Here is a 22,688-nt window from a genome sequence, read left to right as displayed (position 1 = left end):
TTCAGATTTTTAGAGAGAGATAATGTAATGTCAATAGCTCTAACTATGTAAATACAGGCAAATCTTTTACTGCCTCAGGAATTCAGTCTTAATAAGATAATGTATTATTTGCCTACTCTTCAGAATTGTGAATATCACATATAATAATATACACAAACATGAATTTTATATCAAGTGCTACTAGAAGTGCCAAGCAACATTATTGATTTCACCCACATTCCATTTACCTTACATGAAGCAACTACCAAAAAAAATAAATAAGGTTAGTCTGCCTCAACTAGTACTAACTGAATTCATGTGGTATCCTAGCAATCCCTTCTTGCTAATCTCTCTTCCCATGCCATCTGTTTAATTCTTTCTGAACTCTGTAGAAATTTGATGCCCAAATATTAGACAATAATATTGTTTCCCTAGAAACAACGTTATAAATGATAGGTTCATAAGTTAGCTCTCAGAACTCTACCGTATTTTTAGGCAAATGAGTGCATTCTATATTTATTTGCCAACTGCTCCCCGCATCACAAGGTATTTTCGTAAGTATGCTATGCTAATTTTTTTTACAACAACACATAAAAAGAAAATGACATAGTGGAGCTTACGAAAATATCTTAAGGGGGAAAGGAACGGTGTGCCAACAAACGTAGAAGGCACGTGTTATCTGTGTAAAACTACAATAATTATCCATAATGTACTTTTTTTTAACCTTTTAAATGTTTCTGCCTATTAAGACCTATGGGTTCGCTATGAGTCGGAATCGACTCCACTGCATTGAGTATTTTTTTTTTCTTTTTTCTTCGTAGGGGCTACTTAAAAAGCTCTAATGATCAAACTGCAACTCAAACCAATTAAACCACAATTTCTATGGGGATTTACATATATATTTATATAAATATTGTGGTCAAATATATACAACAAATATCCCCTGGTGCCACAATGGTTAAGCGCTTAGCTACTATGCTAACTGGAAGTTTAATAGTTCAAACCCACTAGCTACTCCTCAGGAGAAAAGATCTGGGAGTCTGCTCCTGCAAAGATTACAGGCTAGAAAACCCTATAGGGCTGTTCTTCTCTGTCCTATAGGGTCACTATGAATTGGAATTGACTTGATGGCACACAACACACATACACACGTGTATGTAACAAACATTTGCCATTTTAACCATTTCTTACGTGTGTAATTCAGTGACATTAATTACATTCACCATATTATGCTACCATCATCACTATCCATTTTCAAGTGTTTTTCATTCCACTAAACAGAAACCCAGTGTGTACAGGTATAATTTTCAAAGTTCTCAAGATTGTTTCTAACATGTAGTCAGACTTGAAAACTACTTATGGCACCACTTCCTAGGTTCTTACATTTGCATTGGAAGGACTCTCTTCCATAGTCTAAGGTAAATTTATTAAGCAGCAAACTGTCTGTCTGACATCCAACCATCTATTTTCTACACTCGTTTTTTCCCTCTATCTCTGCAGGTAGCCAGAGTCTTCATGCCTTAGTTGGCTCCTCACTACAGAGCTTTTCATTTTCTACAGGTAATGCATTTTCCAAAAAAAAAAAAAAAACTTATTTTACTCTTCCCCCTCCACCTTCAAAAGTCTCATTCCCTCTCCTTGCCAGCCCCAGCACAAGTAATTTTTAAAGTACTTTGTCAGAGAATTGGTTGTTACCTGTCTCAAGTTCCATACATAATAAGGAGCTTGCATCAGAATGTAAATCCACTATGTAACTAAACACAATGTTTAGTTCAGTTCTCATTTTTGCCTTAACAAGACTTTTCTCCATGAAGAAAGAATGGTGTTGGCTTACATTTTGGTACAAGCTCCTTATCTCACTGCAGAGTAGGACTCATCTCCAGACCACAGTTCCACAGTCCATGATGCTTAGCCGCATTACTAACAGTTCGCTGCTCAAAGCATGGTCTGTACACAAGCAGTATTGGCATTACTTGGAAGCATGTTAGAATTCAGACTCTAGGGCCCCATATCAGTCCATCAGTCAGAAGTTCCCCAGAAGACTCATTTGCATGTTAGTTTGTAAAGCACTGATGTATATACAATACCTTAGAAAGAAAAAAAGCTGATGAGGCAAATTTACATATGCATTGCTGGTTGACATACTGATAAATAAATTATATTTTCTCAAATGTAGTAAAGCGATGACATCATATTAAGAAGTGAACAGAATATCATTTTTATGCATGAAGAATCGCAACTCTTTTACTTATTGACTGTGTGACATCAGGCAGTTATTTAAACTCTATGGGCCCTGTTTTCTTATCTTATAAGATGAAGATAATAATAATTATGTTTCAGAGTTTTCATGAGACTTAATTCTAATGTACATAAAGCACCTAGTACAGAACTGAGGTGCCGTGATGCTATAGCTATAGTTTGTTTGTTTGATTAATATTTAAAAAAAAAAAAGCTAATATGAAAAGTAGGCTCTGGGCCAGAATGGTCATTTTGATTTATCATTTAGGGGTTATGGTCTCACTTAAAAACACTGACCTAATAGAAGATATTGGTCTGTGGCTATGTACCTAACTTTCCAATGTCACAGTCTCCCCTTCCTTTATAAAAAGAGAGTTTAAAATAAATGAATTTAAAGTAATTTTGACCTTTAAAGTTTATGAATCTCACACTTTACTTCTTAATTGTATCAGCAGTTCCCTTCACTATCTTAGTTTTATTAAATTTGATCTAAGAGTTAAAGTTATTTATAATGTCTAGAAACATCTAATGATTGCCTTGCCAAAACCCAGTTGCCATTCAGTCAATTCCAACTCATGGAAGCCCCATGTGTATCAAAGTAGAACTGTGCTCCATAAGATTTTCAGTGACTGATTTTTTGGCAAGTGGATCACCAGGGCTTTCTTCTGAGGCACCTCTGTGTGGATCCAAGCCTCCAGACTTTCAGTGAGCAGCTGATGTGTTAATCATTTGTCCCACCCTGGAGTCCCTAATGATTGTCTTAACTTACATCTTAACTTCACTTTATTCTTTACATTTGAACATTGTCTTACATGGTGGGAATGACATAGCAAAATACTGGATGTGTTGTTTTAATTTCTCTATCATCTCTTAATATTATACAATTATCTAAACTAGTGGGCCATCCTTCCATTTTCCTTTATATTTTCACTTCAGTGAAAATCTGTGTACAGAGTCCTTAGACTTTTTTTTTCAATATGCAACACTTTCCTGGCTTTGTCTTTTCTGAAATTTCCACTGTCAGGTTAATGCCTCTTACTTTTATGGAAAATAGGATGCTGCCTTTTCATAAGTTCTACATTTTCAGTGAGAAGAGACTCTTACCTGTGCCTTGTCTTTCTGTATTTTTCCCACTTTCCCCATATATATTATGTACATATTCTCTTCTGTCCCCTAAGAATTAGTGTCTCTCATAAATTGAAAGCAATTCCAGGGCTACACTTTTTCTTTCCCTTTTGTTGGGCTGCTAAAATAATGAGAGGGAGGTATAAAGGACCTTAAAAAGACAAAGCAAGATTAAAAAAAGAGATATAGATATTCATTTTAACAAGTATCTTTTTAAAAATTTACTTTATTTTTGTAGTTATTATATACACAGCAGAGCATACACCAATTCAACAATTTCTATATGTACAATTAAATGGCATTGATTTCATTTTTCCAGTTGCACAACCATTTTCACCCTCTTTACCAAATTGGTTCTCCTATTAACATAAACTCACTGCCCCTTAAGTTTCCTATCTAATCTTTCAAGTTTCTGTTGTCATTGTGAGCTCATACAGATAAATCTTAAAAGAGCAAAATGTTCAAGGAAGACATTCTTTACTAGTTAAACTAAACTATTGCTTGGTTTTAAGAACACTTAGGGGTATTTTTGGTTTAAGTTTCAAAGATTATCTCATGGCAATAGTTTCAAGTGTTCATCTAGCCTTCGTGGCTTCAGAAATTCTGGATTCCATGAGAACTGGAAATTCTTCTCTACATTTTCTGCATTTTGATTAGGATTCTGCTATAGAATCTTTGATCAAAATGTTCAGTAAAGGTAGCTGAATACCATCTACTTCTTCTGGTACCATGAGAAAGGAGGCACTTGTTTACACGTTCCATTTCTTCCTCTTATTCCTGACTATGCTTCTTCCTCTGCTGCTCCAGGCAGAGACCAATTTCTTTACCTTGGATTGTTGCTTGAAAGCATTTAAGACCCCAGGCACTATGCAATGAACTAGGAGACAGAACAGAAGCAGTAAACATGATATTAGGCCAGTTAACTGGGATGTCCCATGAAACCATGACCCTAAACCAGCAAACCAAGAAACCAAATCCCACGAGGTGTTTGGTTGTACATAGGCAGTCTCAGCAGCTGCTTTCTGCTGTTGTTGTTGATGTAAATACAGCTATCACACAACTTTTGCCACTTCAACTTTTTACAGCTATATAACTTACTGACAACAATTACATTAATCATCTGTGCAACCCTACCTGTAATCAATGTGATTTTTCTATCACCATAAACAAAAACTCTGTACTCCATAAGCAATAACCTTCTTTTCCCTCTTCCTCCCACCCCTGGTAACCACTAACAAACTTAGGTCTCTATACATTTGTCTGTTCTTGTCTTTTTCTGTAAGTGAGGTCATACAATATTTGTCCTTTTGTGATTGACTTATTTCACTCAGCATAATGTCTTCAAACTCCATACATATTGCAGCATGTAACATTTTAAAATAAAGCCATAACTAAACCCAACTAAAGAGATTTATTTTAATGAACATGTCCAAGTAATATGAATATTATTTATCTCCTAGAAAAAAGTATACGTAATCCTAAGAAGATTTTAAAAAAAAAAACATACACACGTATACACACACTTGCACACACACTGGATTAATGCTGGCTCTCCTTCTACTCCCTCTCTGTCATTTTGCTCCATGGGAACAGTCATTATACTGGCCTACTTCCTTTTGGTCTTAACAGGTGATCTCAAGCCATGTGGAAAATATACTATTACATTTATAGTTTGAATTTATCTGCATTATCTGAATTTTAACTTGAAGGAGTTTCACAATATTTCTTTGAGATTTTTGAGAGCAGAACATAAGTTCACCTAAATATTTCTGTTTACCCTAAAAAACAGTAGAACATCATGCTGTCTTTTTTCCCATGGAAATATAATTTTTCAAAGAGTCTATTAAAAATACTGAAACTTTTAAGCAGATTCAAATTATGCCACATATTCAGTGGGACTGAGTTCTACAGCATCTTTTATCCAGAATATTTCCAAATTCTCTAGAAATGCATGTCAAATTCTATTGTCCCTGTTAATGGGTTGAACTGTGTCCCCCCAAAATATATATTTAAATCCTAACCCTAAGTACCTGTGGATGTGACCTTATTTGGAAATAGCACCATTGCACATATAATTACTTAAATTAACATGAGATGATTAGGGTGGGCCATAATCTCTTTATGACATGAGGTCATTAGGATGGGCCCTAATCTGTTTAGAAGAGGGTGAGGAGACACAGAGGGAAGTCAGTCATGTCAAGACAGGGGCAGAGATTGAAGTTATGTGCCATAAGCCAGGGAACGCCTGGGCATATCAGAAGCTGGAAGAGACGAGGACAAATTTTTCCCTAGAGGCTTTGGAGAGAGCATGGCCCTGCAAAACCCTGAATTCAGACTTCTAGCCTCCCAAACTGTGAGATAATAAATTTCTGTTATTTTAAACCATTTCAGCCTGTAGTAATTTGTTATGGCAGCCCTAGAAAACTAATATGGATTTTGGTATCAGGAAGTGGGATGCTGCTGTAACAAATACCTAAAACTATGGAAGTGGTTTTTAGTTGGGTAATAGCTAGAAGCTGAAAAAAATATTTGAAGACCTTCATAGTAAAAGCTTAGATTGCCTTGAAGAGACTGTTGGTAGAATTATGGTTGTTAAAGGCAATTTATGGTGAGGGTTCAGAAAGAAGTGAGGAGAGCTGTAGAGAAAGTTTCTATTGTCTCAGAGAGTACATATGTTGACATGAACACAATTTTGCTAAAGATGCTTCTGGTGAGGCTTTAGAAGAAAATGAGGTGCAGATTATTTGACACTGAAGGAAATGTGATCCTTGTTTTAAAATGGCAAAGAAATTGGCGGAATTATATCTACTGTTTTGGGGAGAGTAGAACTCTTAAGCAATGAATTTGGATATTTAGCTGAAGAGATTGCCAAGCAGTCTATAAAAAAACACAATGAGTAGAAAATCTAATGTCACTTGTAGTTCATCTTGTATGTAATACACTTGTAACAGTCTGTCTTAGGCTGGGTTCTCTAGAGAAGCAAAACCAGTAAAGTGTATAAATATATAGATTTATATCAAGGAAAATGGCTCATGTTTTGTAGAGGCTGGAACGTCCCAAGTCTGTGGATCAGGATAGAGGTTTCTCCCAATTCATGTAGTTGCAGGGGCTGGTGAACCCAAGATCAGTAGGTTGGAGAGCAGGGCTCTTGCCCACAGGCTATGAAGTTCGACAAATCCCAAGATCGGTAGGTAAGCTTCTCGCTCAAGTCCTAAGAACCAGAGGTCAGATGAACAGGAGCCAGCTGCAGGATTCAGAGCTGGCAAAAGCCAGAACATCCCCTTATATTCAGATGCAGGCTCACGCGCAAGGAAACTCACTTTCAACTGATTGACTACTTACAGCAGATCCCATCTTGGGGATGATCACAGATAAACACTGAGAATCATGGCCCAGCCAAGTTGACACACAAGCTTAACCATCACATGGTCCTAAAATCTATCTCCTGTATTAACTGAAATTACTTTTTCATTTGCAAACTGTGAGAGGTATTTAACCCTTTGGAGACCCATGGGCATATGGTGGAGCTCTAGTGGTACAGTGGTTAAGAGCTTGGCTGCTAACCAAAAGGTCAGCAGTTCAAATCCAGCAGCTGCTCCTTGGAATCCTATAGGGCAGTTCTACTTTTCCTATAGGGTTACTATAAGTCAGAATTAACCTGACGGGAACGGATATGGTTTTGGGTTTTTTGGACATACAGTATCCCAATCACTTTTTATGCTTCTGGAGTTCTTTGAGAGTATAGTTTTCCCACTAAAAGTATTTTCTGCCCTTCAGGGGGGACTTGCATAACTTGCAAGTAAGGTAATACAACCAGAAAGTGTGACTGGGTAAAAATTTTGTCTCTTTTAGCTTTTGTACCCCTAGATAAGCCTTGTAAGTATATTTATGGCTTCCTGTGTGATAGTTATTGAGCCCTGGTAGGCATGGTTTTCTTTTTTTTTGTGTGTGTGTATGTGTGTCATATTTGGAAAACCAGAGGTCCCCCATTTAACATAATGAAATGTGTGTCACCATATTTTCAGCAGCTAAGGTTCACTGGGACAGTTGCCCATCAATCAGTAGGCTTGAGAACACAGGAAGTTCAGTGGTAACCATGTAGTCCCAGATAATATTTCTCAAAATCCATATTACCAATCAAAAATTAAAACACATTCCACGACTCAGCACATTTCCATTAATGAAAATATGTGGTATTAAAAGAAGAAAAAAAATTCAAAGCAGAAAATAATACGATCACCAATTAACCAGTTGGAAAGTTGGCTGATTACTAAGTTGTTTCTCAATCTTTAACCCATCTTTCTATACTCTGCTTTGTGATACTGGAGTTGGGACTCTACAAACACATTTCTCATTTGCTAGAGGCTCCCCTTTAGGTTTTGCAAAAATGAGGAAAGAAAGGAAAATCGGACAGCTGATGAAGGAGGAAGTGACTTCCATCTTCATGTTTAGCCTCCTATTCTTGTTAGTATCACCCCAAAAAAGGTTCTTCACCATGATAGTAACAGTTTCAGAAACAGCAGTTAACTTTTTTTCCATTTCTTTACCAGACTTCTAGAATTAGTCTCATCACATGACCTAAGAGGTACCACCACTAACTGGTTGGTGCCCTTGGAAGTCTTAGCTGCAGCTGCACAGGGCTACTCCTTCACACCTCTAGATTCTAGTTATTCCAACCCTCTTTCTGTTGGTCCTCAAGCCCTAGGGGTATAACTACCAAAACATAAGCAAACCCATTGCCGTCGAGTAGATTCAGACTTATAGTGACCCTATAGGACAGGGTAGAACTGCCCCACAGGGTTTCCAAGAAGCAGCTGTGGATTTGAACTGCAGACCTTTTGGTTAGCAGTAAAGGTCTTAACCACTGCGTCACCAGGGCTCCTAGGGATGTAACTACTGTAGTCATACCTGTGTTAGCATATTTTTCTTTTTGTTTTTTCAGTCTATTAATAGCTATCTAATCAATTCCTTTAGTGAATTTTCTCTGATAAAATGACTGTGGTGAATTCAGTCTTCCTTACTTGACCCTGATTAATACAGAAAGAGATTTAAATTAAGGAATTTTATTATTGAAAATGAAAAACAGATGAAACCTTAAATTTCTTTAATCTGGTTATTTTCCTTTTACTGTTAGTTAAGTTTCAAGGAGGAAATAGGAGTTCGTTAGGGATTGTATGAGAAGGAAAAATAATACTGGAATGTGAGGAAATGCAAAAATAAACACATCCAGAATTTCTGTTGTGAAGGTGTTTATGGTAGCACAAAGACACTGGGTACCCACAAAATGGCACAAAAATAAAATGTTTATACATTTCCCATTTTTTCACTGGACAGAAACTGCATAAACATGAATTACAATGTGAAAAATTAAATTCTATTAAGCATAAAATATTAATAAAGATAAAAACTTACTGTTTTAAAAGTGATAAGAGGATTTAAAAATTTTTAAATAGACAAGAAAAACGTAACTAATTTGCATTGCCACTTCCTGCCTTTTCACTTATGCACGTGTACTGTTGCTAGATTACATTAGCCATCTTTCCAAAATCTTTAGCATTATTCTTTCACACTTTGCTTCTGCTTTTTCCTTTATGTGGAGTACTTGTCCTACATTGTCCATCAATTTTACTTCTGCACATCTTGTAAGGCCCAGATAATGCCCAGCTCATGTCACCATCTTGGAAAAGTCTCCCCAGTTCTCCAGTCATTGTTGACAGTTTCCTTCTCTGGGTTCCCACAAGGCCTTGTTAACACCTTTTTTTTTTTTTTTAATTTTTCAAAAAAATAATATTTATCCTAATTATGCATTTAGTTTCTGTTTCCATCATGACTGAGTTCTGCTAGGGTAGGATTTGTGCTTTACGTACTATGCCTGCAACACTGACATGTAACTGGTCTTCAAAAAATGTACGTAATGAGTATATAAGTGAACATTAAGTTACTTTATGGTCATTGGCTGAAGTACTCTGACAAACTACATGTATGAAAAACTCTGCACACCAAGTAGGACATAAAGTTTCCCTTGTTTGGCCAGTCGTTTTGGTTTCCTTTAAATCATATTACAGTGACACAGAGATAGTCCCTCATTTCACATCTTGGATTTGGGCTTAGTAATTCAAAATCAACTTAATAGCAACTAAGAACCACCACCACGACAAATATGATCAGAGGTAAAAGGGCTTAATAACTAAGCAAGAAGGCAATGGTTCATGTGGATATGCCTGTTGGGAAGTATTTTAAATTATCAACTAAATTGTACATGTACTAGATGTTTGTTATATTCTTCTTTTTCTGAACTATTTCTCTCTCAGGTGATTCTTTTTGCAATTCTCACAGTCTTCCACTACCACAAGAATGTGGATTTAACTTAGGCTCACCTTCTGGATCACAACCATTATTCCAGGGATACAATCAGAAGTACATAAAAGAGCCAATAAGAATACTTATTTCAGAATCACTATAAATGCTGAAAAAAGTAGGGTTTTACACTTTCTGAGATCAGAAGTTTTAAGAACTAAGTATGCTGGAATGTGCATGTGGCCATATGTTTCAGTATAGAAGAAAAGCTACATGAAAATTAAGCACAGCCAATGAAAGGTCCACAGTGAGATAAAAGACAGAGGGGAGGCATGTAGCAGGAAGGAAGATTCCTAAAAATATTTTTTGTCCACTTGGATGTTGTGATACCTGAATCTGCATAGCTCAATTCCTAGCCTTTGCTGTTAAGGAGTTTTAGATATTTCTTTTGAGATTAAGCTGGTTTGAGTTTCTTCTGGCTTCAAAACTTTTAACCCTTTCCATTAGCATGAGTTCACATTCTAGGTTATGATTATTAACAATGACTGAAGATCTTTTGAAAATCCATTACTCAGCCTTCCCTCTAGACATATTAAACAATGCTAGCTAACATAATCACTAAATTCTCATAGAATTTAGAGCCAAATGAACCTTGATAACTTCTAGTCTACACCTTAAACAAGTGTAATAATTTCATACACTGGACATTACATGTTGCGGAGATAGGTCAGCAGCTGAAGTTTTCATGAATCCAGTAAGTGGAATCTCTCAACTTCATAGAATAGATTGTACCAATGATGAGATCATAGACACTACTTGCATAATATTGATCCCAAATCTGCATTCTTGTAATTTCTAAACTCAGTTCAATACTCTGTAAGCATCCTCCTTCTGACGTTTAACAGCTCATCACATATTTGACTATAGTTATTTCCATTTTGCTTATGTCTTCTTATTTCTGAGTTATACATATCTCATTTTCTCAACCATTCTTCTTGTCATAAAATACAGACTACTTCACTATTTTTATTTCTTCCCATGGATGCTCTGTTTTGATTATGTTATTTTTTCCCCCTTAACTGTGTTATCTTGAATTGAAATTAATTAGAAAAATGCCTTCTGGCTAGCTTAGCATATAATGAAAACATTACTAATCATGACTAGGATACAACATAGTTATTGGTGCAGTGTAAGTCTGTGTTATATTTTTCAGTGTTATTGAATAATATTGAGCTGTGGTCATCTAGAACTCACAAATCATTTACACACAAATTGCTTCAAAATGTGAAGATTTACTAACTAATATAAGCAATTCATCTGCTATTTGCTTCTCTGTGTATTTCACTATTAAGAAGTACACATGAGATCAAATTATCATAAACCATTTAGTACTATGATTTTGAAAGCTTATAGCAGAGTATTTTACAAAGCAATTTCATGTAGGTAAACTGAAATACTTAATTAGCATGAGCATATAATAATACTGTCATATAGCTCGTGGTTTACTTTATCCTTCTTAACTGAGCTATGTAGCTCTGTTTGATTCATTAAATAGGCTGATACCATTGTACCTGTTTAAAAAACCAATTTGCTGTTGAGTTGATGCTGACTTATGGTGACCCATATGTGCGTCAGAGTAGATCTGTGCTCCATAGGGTTTTCCAAGGATGATTTTGTGGAAATAGACTGCCAAGCCTTTCTTCTCAGGCACCTCCATGAGGACTCAAATCTCAAAAATTTTGGTTAGCAGCAGAGCATGTTAATTATTTGTACCACATAGGAACTCTGATACCATTGTAGACCCCAAATTTTACATTATATAATATTCTGAAAGTTAATTTTTTATTAACATACATTTAATATGTTTTCCGATTATAAAATTTAAACAAGCTTATTTTAGAAAATTTGGAAAATAAGCAAAAGCATGAATTGTTTTAAAAATTACTCAACACTTAAAGAGGGCAATTGGTGAAATATTTTAGACATGCACAGAGGAAAAATAAGCAATACACACAACAATGGGATCACATACATTTTTCCATCTATATTTATAATGAAAATATTCCTATTATTAAATATTCTTCAAAATCAAAATTTTGTAACTAATGGAGTAGGATTTTCTATGCCTTAGGTTATAACCTATTTTTAAAAATTATTATTTCTACACAAACCCAATGGGGCATGAGTCTTGTGGCTGGGTGGAAGGCCTGATAATATGATTCCAAAAATGTCTGGATAACGGATTTTTTTTTTTTTGGTCTAGTTCCTGGTCTAAGTTCAGGAAAGTCCTTGGATCAGACTTTGTTAGTCCCTGGAAGCTGAAGTTGATAAATGTGGACTGTCTTCATGCTTGTGTGCACTCTACTCCATGGCACTCTTTAGTCCCAATGTATATCTCATAACCCAAAGATTGATGAGGTGTCCCTGGACCAGCTGAGGTGGTGTCTGGCACAAATCCAGATCTATGTCTGTGCTGAGTTGCAACAGCCTATAACACATGTCAGGCTGGGCCTGGGTGGTAGCAGTGGAGCATCCAGATGGTCTGAAATGATCTTAATGTCTCAGACTTATTACCAACAAGGGTCTTTCTTGGGGTCATGCTTGCTTGAGGTCAGAAAGTTGGTGCTTCCTTTAGATCATGCTTTATATCATGCTTCCGTGTATCCAGACCAGATGACTTCCTCTGACTCTTTAATATTTAAACCTTATTTGATATACCCCTGTGGGTTCCACATTGCTTTGTTTTATCACTATGAGCTCACTGTTGAAACTTGTCCATGCAGTGACCATTCAGGAGTCCACTAAAAAGTACAGTGTGAAGAAGGGAAAGGGAAGATCTTCACTTCTCATAACAAAGCCGATTGCTAACTCCATCATGTGGAAGTGACAAGTTGTAAAATATTTACAATACCATTTCTCTCTTTATTATTGTTTTAGAGTTTGCTTTTTATTTAAATTCATTTTTGCCTTTGGATAGGTGTGGAAATTTCTGCTGTTACCTGCTGGGTAACTGAGGGAAAAAAATAAGATGTATTAATAAAAGGATCCAAAGTACATCATGGCTGAAGTACCAAAAACCTTCCAACATGAGAATGTTCTGTAGTATTTGACATGTACTCTCTCAGTTTCTATTCTATCTAGAATTACTCAGTCTTGGGCAATATACATTTCCAGGAGAAAATTAAAGATCTTTGCAAAGAGAGGGCAACCGCTGTAGATAAGAGATGTGGCTTTCTAACCATGCCATCCTGCTGAGACTTTGACTGAAGAGAAGTGTATTCTTGAATATCTAGGCTTGTCTTTTTTTCACCATGAAGAATGAATTAGATAAATATATTGCGTTGGGTGTACATTATTATTGTCTCCAAACTTCTGGCCCCTCCATTATCTTCTGGAATCTAATGTTGTGTGTTGTGTGTTTAAGTTTGAGGCCAAGCCGATTTCTTCTTACTTTGTAGACTTTTATTTATTTATTTTTTACTATATTCATTCTAAGGAGCCCTGGTGACACAGTGCTTAAGCGCTTAGGTGCTAACATAAAAATCGGTGATTTGAGCCCACCAGCTGCTCCTCAGAAAGAAAAAAAACTTGGCAATCTGCTCCTGTAAAGATTACAGTCTAGGAAACCGTATGGGACAGTTCTACTCTGTCCTATACAGTCACTATGAGTTGGAATTGACTCAACAGCACACAACAATAACATGTTCATTCTAGTTGAATTGTATTTTATTTATGCTCACAATTCAGATATTCACTAGATTATTTTTATATGGGTATCTCTTAATTTAACCTCATATTTGGTAGTGTCTTACTATATTCAGAACCTAGTAATTTTTCAGTTCAGGAATATTGTCTTTTATTATACATTTGATTATTGAGTTTGTTAAGCTTCTTTCTTCTTCAGGTATGAATACTAATTCTTTAGATTATTAATCTCTCTTTCATATATCTCATCATCTCTTTTTCTCATCATTTTTAATTCCTATACTTTCCCATCTTTGATTTTAATCAAATTTCTGTGTGTTACCACTTCTAGTACAAACAATAAGCAACATCATGATAAATGGAGAAAAGACTGACGTTGTCAAAGATTTCATTTTTCTTGGATCCACAATGAACACCCATGAAAGCAGCAGTCAAGAAATCAAAGGACACATTGCATTAGGCAAATCTACTGCAAAAAGATCTCTTTAAAGTGTTAAAAATCAAAGATGTCACTTTAAAAACTAAGGCAAGCCTGACTCAAGCCATGGTGTTTTCAATCGCCTCATATGCATGTGAAAACTGGGCAATGAATAAGGAAGACTGAGAAGAATTGATGCCTTTGAATTATGGCATTGGCAAAGAATTTCGAATATACCATGGATTGCCAAGAGAACGAACAAATCTGTCTTGGAAGAAGTACAGCCAGAATGCTCCTTAGAAGCAAGGATGGTGAGACTACATCTCACATACTTTGGACATGTTATCAGGAGGGATCAATCCCTAGGGAAGGACATCATGCTTGGTAAAATAGAAGGTCAGAGAAAAAGAAGACCCTCAATGAGGTGGACTGACACAGTGGCTGCAACAATGGGCTCAAGCATAACAACGATCATGAGAATGGTGCAGGACCAGGCAGTGTTTTGTTCTGTTGTACATAGGGTCACTATGGATCAGAATCGACTTGACAGCACCCAACAACAACAGTACAAATATTAATTATGCTATCCCATTTGCAGTATTTTTACCCTTACGTATCTCATCTAGTTTCACTTTTATTTTTACCCCTGGACAGCCAGGACTTTCTCCAGTTCACTTGTTCTCCCTTTCCTCTACTGCCTCTTATATGAATTCAAGAACCGATGCTAATTGACAGCATAAAGCACCTGTTTTCTAAATATTTTGCTGTAGTCAATCTTTTCAAGAGTATATTTTTCTGAAACTTACATATTATGTTCTCCTTTCATGAAACATAATGTTTTTGAAGGTCTCATTTTTATTTATTTTCTGTGTCCTAATCCTTTAACCACAGGGATCTATTCTATTCAAGTTTTTGCTTATAAAAATGGTGGCATAGTTTCCTTGTTTCTCCTCATTGTATATTTGGATATTAGAAAATATCTCCTAAGACATTAGCCTGGAAGACTTGTTGTTGTTGTTAGGAGCCATTGAGTTGGATCAGACTCACAGTGACTCTGTATGTACAACAGAATGAAACACTGCTGGGTCCTGCACCATCCTCATGATCATTGTTACGTTCGCGCCCATTGCTGCAGCCACGGTGTCAATCCATCTTGTTAAGGGTCTGCCTCTGTTTCATGTGCGACTCATCAGCAAATTTTAAATAGTAACAATCATTTTAATATTGTCTTGGTGGATTAAGGAGTAATATTTTGTTTTCACATTTTGGCCATTTTAAGCAGGCTAAATTCCTTCTATTTGAGAAAGAGAAACACAAGAGTGAGAGAAAGAGACAGAGAGAAAGGGAGAAAAAGAGAGAGAATGAATATGAGAACAGCTTTCCCACAAATTGCCTTGCATTTATTTTTTATACTACACAATATACAAACCTTTTTTAAAATCCCAAGGCGTGTTCACTTCTGCCCCACGTCTGTAGTATTTCTTGGAAACACTATGTAAAAGCTGATGAAATAAAGAAAAATCTTATGCTTATATATGTAGAAAGAAGAGAAAACAATGGGTCTAGATAGCAGTTTTCAAACAGTAAAATGGCACATTTCTGTTTGGTGTAAACCAAGCGTTTCTTGCCTTTACAGATGTGCTTAGTTCTGTTTACACAGTTCTTTAAGATTTTTTTTTCATGCCTTTACACAATTTGGGGGAAATATAATTAAAAACAAAATCTGTGAACCCAGTAAGCCTTTCCACAAAGGTACAAAAGAAAAAAAAAGTTTTATTATTGAAGAGGCATTAAACCAGAATGTGACAGGCATCACTGACAATCCACTAAAGAGACAGTAAAAACAAAAAAATCTCACCTTTCATTCATTTGTTTATTTATTATGGTAAGAATATACATAACAAATTAAATCTCATCCTTTTATATAACCAGGCAGATACAACCCATTGTATACACGTTCTCAAGGTAAATGATAACTAGTCCTCAAGTATGAGGACTTGAGGGCACCATTTGTTACACACAGTTCATCTTAAATTCATCTGGTAATTGGGGTGGTCGTTTATATTTCCTAATCGCTTTTACCCAACAGAATAATAAAACTTTTCATACCTCTATAACACGTATATAGTTACAATTTGAAGCCCAAAGCCTGAATTAATTCCCATGTTGGGGAGACTGGATTACATTCCTGGTGTTTACATTTCAAAGAGAGAGCCCCCAGGCCCTTGAGAAATACATTCTTGGGTTGTAAATCTGACAAGAAGTTATTTTAGCTTTTAGAAAACATTTACATGCATCTCAAAGGATCAGAGAAAGAATTCACCAAGTTCAAGTTTTCCAAAGTAAACACTAAAAAAAAAAGGGAGAGGTGGAGGCTTTTTCCCTTTCTGTATGAAGGAAAATAGATATTTTTTTCTTTCTTTTGCAGATTTGTGTTAACCTTTATGGAGTCCCTGGGTGGTACAAAGGGTTAATGTACTTGGCTGCTAACCAAAATATTAGAGGTTTGAGTCCACCCAGAGGTGCCTTGGAAGAAAGGCCTGGTGATCTACTTCTGAAAAATTAGCCATTGAAAACCCTATGGAGCACAGTTCTACCCTGACACAAACATGGGGTCACCATGAGTTGGAATGGACTTGATGGCAACTGGTTTGTTTTATTTACTCTTAGAACAGTCCATGTACTCACTCAATATATATGTCTTTCCCTATGGACAAGAAGAGAGCCTTGATTACATGTTTGTGTTTTCTATCTGCCTCTAGTAGGTATTTCAAATTCCAATATCACATAGCCTCTAAGTCTACACAAGTAGACTGGCAATTTTAATTATGATTCATCTGGACTGTCAGCACAGTCCATTTCTTTGGATACATTTTCATCTTACCATAAATAATAACAATAAGGTGATTAAGATATAAGTCCCATTATATGAAAAAAATAAGAAGTAAAATAAGAAAGCAATTTTCATGTTTTGCAAGAGTTATTTTTAGGGGGAAAATTCTCCTCTTATTTGGGCACATATGACATTTTTACGTCTAATTTTTTTGGCAGAGTAAATAACTGGAAATGTCTGTAACTCAAAACACAGACATTTTAGATGCTTTCAAGAATAATTGTTAACTTCACTGCGGGCCTTTCAGTTACAGGACCTTGATTATCTTTTATCTTTAGAATGTCTTTTGGCTAACTCTTTGTTCACTGCATAATTACTTTCTTTTTAATAGAGAGTTGCAAACTATTTGCAAACACACTGAGCCCTCTAACATTTTAACACAGTACTGAAAACCTCAGTGATAGATGTTCAATTAATATGAGATGTTGACAAAAGTGATCCTACAGTCAATCAGCACATGCCATCGTTACTCTAAACAGATGCCTGGTTTTTCCAAACTAACCTTAGAGAAGGTATTGATATTATAGATCATATGGAAATCCTAATTCACTATCAGACATGATGATAGTACTACATCTAAAATCTAAATCTACACATACCCTCAGTCTATGAAAATATTATTAGGAATAAAATTCTGAGCGGTACTAATGGACAAGAAGGTTTAGAGAATGTCCCTGGACTGTCTGTTATGCCATTCTTTCTGCACTTATCGTGTCCTTTAAGCTTGATGTCCTTCTACTTTTGTAGAAAATTACAAGTCCAAATTCTTAAATGCATACTGCACTAGATGTTGTTGCTGATAGCTGCAGTCAAGTCAGCCCTTGATTCATGGGGACCCCATACACTTCAGTGATCCATAGAGTTTTCATGGCTGAGTTCTCAGAAGTAGATTTAAAAAAAAAAAACAAAAAACCATTGCCGTCTAGTCAATTCCGACCCATAGCAACCCTGTAAGATAGAGTGAAACAGCCCCATACAGTTTCCAAGGAGAACCTGGTAGATTCGAACTGTTGAACTTTTGGTTAGCAGCCGAAGAACTTAACCACTACATCGCCAGGGTTTCCTCAGAAGTAGATTAGGCAAACCTTTTTTTCCTAGTCTCTCTTAGTCTGTAAATTCTGCTGAAGACTGTTCAGCATCACAGCAACACGGAAGCCTGCACTGACAGATAGGTTGTGGCTACATATGAGATGCACTGGCCTGGGAATCGAACTAAGGTCTCCTACGTAGAAGGCAAGAATTCTGCCACTGAAATACCACTGCCCACCCCTGCAACAGGCAGAATCAGTGAAAAAGACGATTACATATTAATACACAGATTACAACAGGATTCAGAATATAAACTATGTACAATAGTGGGTTCATTATTTTTTTTCATTTTTGCAGCTTCATTTCTTTTATATTTTTGCTATATGCCAAAGCTTATAAATTATAAACTTTTAATAAAGTTAAAGGAACTTGCCTTCTCTGTAACAAATTAAATTCATTCCATGTTACTTACAAGCAGCATTTAAATAACTTTTTCCTTAGCAATACCCTCACTAGTTCTAGGAAACAGATTGAAGGCCAATAGTCCAGGATTTATCTCGAAACAATTTCCCTTTCTGTCCTGGATTTGTATATTTTTGTAAAGGAGCCTAGATATATACTCACTACCAGTTTACAAAGCCCTATTATTATTCATATTTTGCCTGTTTCATCTATGTCAAGATAACTAGCAATGTGACAAGCACATTCATATGCTTGTTTGTCCTCAGGGATATACCTGAATTTAAACAGTCAAGTGTTTAAAATACCTTTTGTCCTAAAAAGTTACTCCTTTTCTTATACCATGCTTAATAATCAGAAGATGTCTAGTGCACTAATCAGAGACATTCTCTAAGAAATGCAGGATAGGATATATATATATATATATATAATTCTATCTGTCATCCATTAAACACAGACACAAAAGAAATTTTTTCCTTCTATAGCTTATTCTGCACATTAACGTGTCTTCTATCAAGAGTTCGATGGCTATCTCTTAGAGTAGTGATTCTCAAAGCGGGGTTCAAACATGATGAAGATTTAAAAGATCTAAATGATGTTTGTTCCCCCAGAGCACATCCTCTTCTCTGTCCTTGCAACTATGTCTCACTCCCTCTAGAGTTTGAGAATACATCAATGGCATTCCTTTCAAAGTTGTTCAGTTGTTCTTCTTCTTGGAAGGGTCACCGTGGTAAATACGAGATTGTGTGATTTCCATTTGCTTTTTAAAAAGGGAGTATGTGGCATGTGTAGGTACGTAAACACTCTAGCATGAATAACTAAGAAACAAATTGGCCATAAAGATAAAGTCCCCTTTGAAAAGGAGTAGAAGGAAACATTTTTCCTCTAAGAATAAAAAGTTGAGTTTATACATAAAAACACAAGTATGATTAATATAACACTTGTGAAAAAATGAGGAAATGTTTTGAATATTTCTGTGAAACTGTGAAAGCTTTAGAAATGCGCTGAGAAACAGTGTTAATTCTCCTGGAATCTGGATGTCTGTGGTTCATGGAGTTGGGGCAACCCACCCAGGCTGATGGTACTGAAGGAAGAAGTCCAAGCTATACTGGAGGAATTGATGAAAAACAAGCCTCCAGGGAATGACAGAATACAAATTGAGATGTTTCAACATGGATGCAGTGCTGGAGGTACTCACTCATCTATGCCAAGAATTTGGAAGATAGCTACCTGGCCAATCAACTGGAAGAGATCTGTATTTGTGCCCATTCCAAAGAAAGGTGATCCAACAGAATGCAGAAATTTTCAAACAGTATCATTAAAATCACACACAAGTAAAATTTTACTGAAGATACTTCAAAGGTGGTTACAGCAGTACATCGACAGGGAACTGCCGGATTCAGAAGAGGATATGGAATGAGGGATATCATTACTGATGTCAGATGGATCTTGGCTGAAAGCAGAGAAAATAAGAAAGATGTTTATTTGTGTTTTATTGACTATTCAAAGGCAATAGACTGCGTGGATCATAACAAATTATGGATAACGTTGTGAAGAATGGGAATTCCAGAACACTTAATTGTGCTCATGAGGAACCTGTACTTAGACCAAGAGGTAGTCATTCGAACAGAATAAGGGGATCCTGTGTGTTTTAAAGTCAAGAAAGTTGTGCGTCAGGATTGTATCCTTTCACCATACTTATTCAATCTGTATGCTGAGCAAATAATCCCAGAAGCTGGACTATATGAAGAATGGGGCATCAAGATTGGAGGAAGACTCATTAACAACCAGCGTTATGCTTACGATACAACCTTCCTTGCTGAAAGTGAAGAGGACTAGAGGCACTTACTGATGAAGATCAAAGACCATAGCCTTACATATGGATTACACCTCAACATAAAGAAAACAAAAATCCTCACAACTGGACCAATATGCACCATCATAATAAACAGAGAAAATATTGAAGTTGTCAAGTATTTCATTTTACTTGGATCCAGAATCAACGCGAATGGAAGCAGCAGTCAGTAAATCAAACAATGTATTGCACTGAGCAAATCTGCTGCAAAAGACCTCTTTAAAGTGTTCAAAAACAAAGAGGACTAAGGTGGGCCAAACCCAAACCATGGTATTCTCAATCTCCTCATATGCATGCAATGAATAAGGAATACTGAAAAAGAATTGATGTATTTGAATCATGGTGTTGGCAAAGAATATTGAACATACCATGGACTGCCAGAAGAATGAACAAATCTGTCTTGGAAGAAGTACAGGCAGAATGCTCCTTAAAAGCGAGGATGGTAAGACTTCGTCTCATTTACTTTGGACATGTTATAAGGAGGGACCAGTCCCTGGAGAAGGACATCATGTTTAGTAAAGTACAGGGTCAGTGAAAGAGAGGAAGACCCTTCAATAATATGGATTGACACAGTGACTGTAATGATGGGCTCAAACATGGCAAGGATTCTGAAGATGGCACAGGACCAGCAGTGTTTCCTTCTGTTTTACATAAGGTCGCTATGAGTGGGAACCAACTAGATGGCACCTAACAAGAGCAACAACCCAGGCCATTGGCCTTAGATATCCTTTATGAGCCTTGAGCCTTGAGGAAATTGGTTTCCTAAAGTTATCTTTCAGTCTAACAATCGGCTAGTAAGCAGTTTAGCGGAGACAATTTTGCCTTAGGCATTGGGCTGTGTTGAAGAATTATCTATGTGCTGTCAGTTTGGAGAAACAGAGGCTCCAAGATGGAACTGGAAGTTATGTTTTAAGGTAAATTGTTATTGTGTAAACCATGTTCCCCTGCCCTTTTCCATGGCAATGTTGGTAGGATAGAATATAAGAAATTTTGGAAGTTTTTTTCATCTTTGAATTTTTCATCTTGAAGATGAAAATTCTTTTCATCTTTCATCTATCCCTAGTCAAAATGTCACCCTGATTTGTAAATCTTATGTCAAACAAACTTCAATCAGTTTCTATTAATGGCTTAATAAAAGTTTTGTTTGTTTTCAATTTTTATTTTCTTTATTGTACTTCAGGTGAAGGTCTACAGAACAAATAGTTTCTCACGAAACAGCAGCACAAATATTTTTCTATGACACCGGTCAACAACCCCACGACATGTCAACCCTCTCCCTTTTCAACCTTTTTTTTTTTTGGCAAAAATATACACAGCCAAAGATACACCATTTCAAAAACCTCAATATGCACAGTTCAGCGAAATCGACTATGCTCCTCCAATTGTGCTGCTATTCTCACTTTAGATAAATGTTTACAGATCGAATTAGTTTCTCATTAAAACGTTAGTACACATATTGCCCTATGACAATGGTTAACAACCTCACAACACAACAACACTATCCTTACCCAAATTTGGGTTCCCTATCACCAGCTTTCCTGTCCTCTTCTGCCTTTCAGCCCTTGTCCATGGACTGCTGTGCCTCATTAGTCCCGTTTGGTTTTATGGGTCAGTCCACTCCCCGGCTGAACGGTGAACCTCAGAAGTGACTTCACCACTGAACCAAAAGGGTGTCCGGGGGCCATACTCTCAGGGTTTCTCCGGTCTCCTTTAGGCCAGTAAATCTGGTCTTTTTTTTGTGAGTTAGAATTCTGTTCTACATCCTTCACCAGCTCTGTCCAGAACCCTCTGTTGTGAACCCGGTCAAAGCAGTCAGTGGTGGCAGCCGGGCACCATCCAGCTGTACTGTACTCAGTCTGGTGGAGGCCTTGGCAGCTGTGGTCCATCAGTCCTTCGGACCAACCCCCTCCCCATATCCCGCTCTCTTCACTCTCCCCTACCCCCGAAGGGATGAGACCAGCGGAGCATCCCAGATGGCCACCAACAGGCTTTTAAGACCCCAGACGCTACTCACCAAGGTAGAATGTAGAACATTGTCTTTATAAACTGTGTTATGCCAGTTGAGCTAGATGTTCCCCGAGACCATGGTCCCCACAGCCATCCACCCAGCAATTCAGTCCCTCAGGGAGTTTGGATGCTATGGAACTTCCATGACCTTTCCTTGTACAAGTTGTGCTGGTTTCCCCAGTATTGTGTACTGTCCCACCCTTCACCCAAGATACCACTTACCTATTGCCTATTTAGTATTTCCCCCCCAACCCTCCCATCTCTGGTAACCAACAAAGATTCTTACTCTTTGTGTGTAAACTTTTTCATGGGTTTTTACAATAGAGGTCTCATACAATATTTGTCCTTTTGTAATTGACTTATTTCACTCAGCATAATGTCCTTCAGTTTCATCCATGTTATGAGATGCTTCACAGATTCATCATTGTTCTTTCTCATTGCATAGTGCTCCATTGTGTGTATGTACCATAGTTTGTTTATCCATTCTTCTGTTGATGGGCATCTAGGTTGTTTCCATCTTTTTCCTATCGTGAACAATGCTGCCATGAACATAGGTGTGCATATGTCTATTCTAGTGAAGACTCTTATTTCTCTAGGATATATTCCTAGGAGTGGGATTGCTGGATCGTATGGTATGTCTATTTCTAGCTTTCTAAGGAAGTGCCATATCATTTTCCAAAATG

This window comes from Trichechus manatus, unplaced genomic scaffold (genome assembly GCF_000243295.1).
Source record: "Trichechus manatus latirostris isolate Lorelei unplaced genomic scaffold, TriManLat1.0 scaffold00012, whole genome shotgun sequence".
Classification (NCBI taxonomy): domain Eukaryota; kingdom Metazoa; phylum Chordata; class Mammalia; order Sirenia; family Trichechidae; genus Trichechus; species Trichechus manatus.
The sequence above is the reverse complement of the archived record's forward strand: the minus strand, read 5'-3'. Positions refer to the sequence as shown.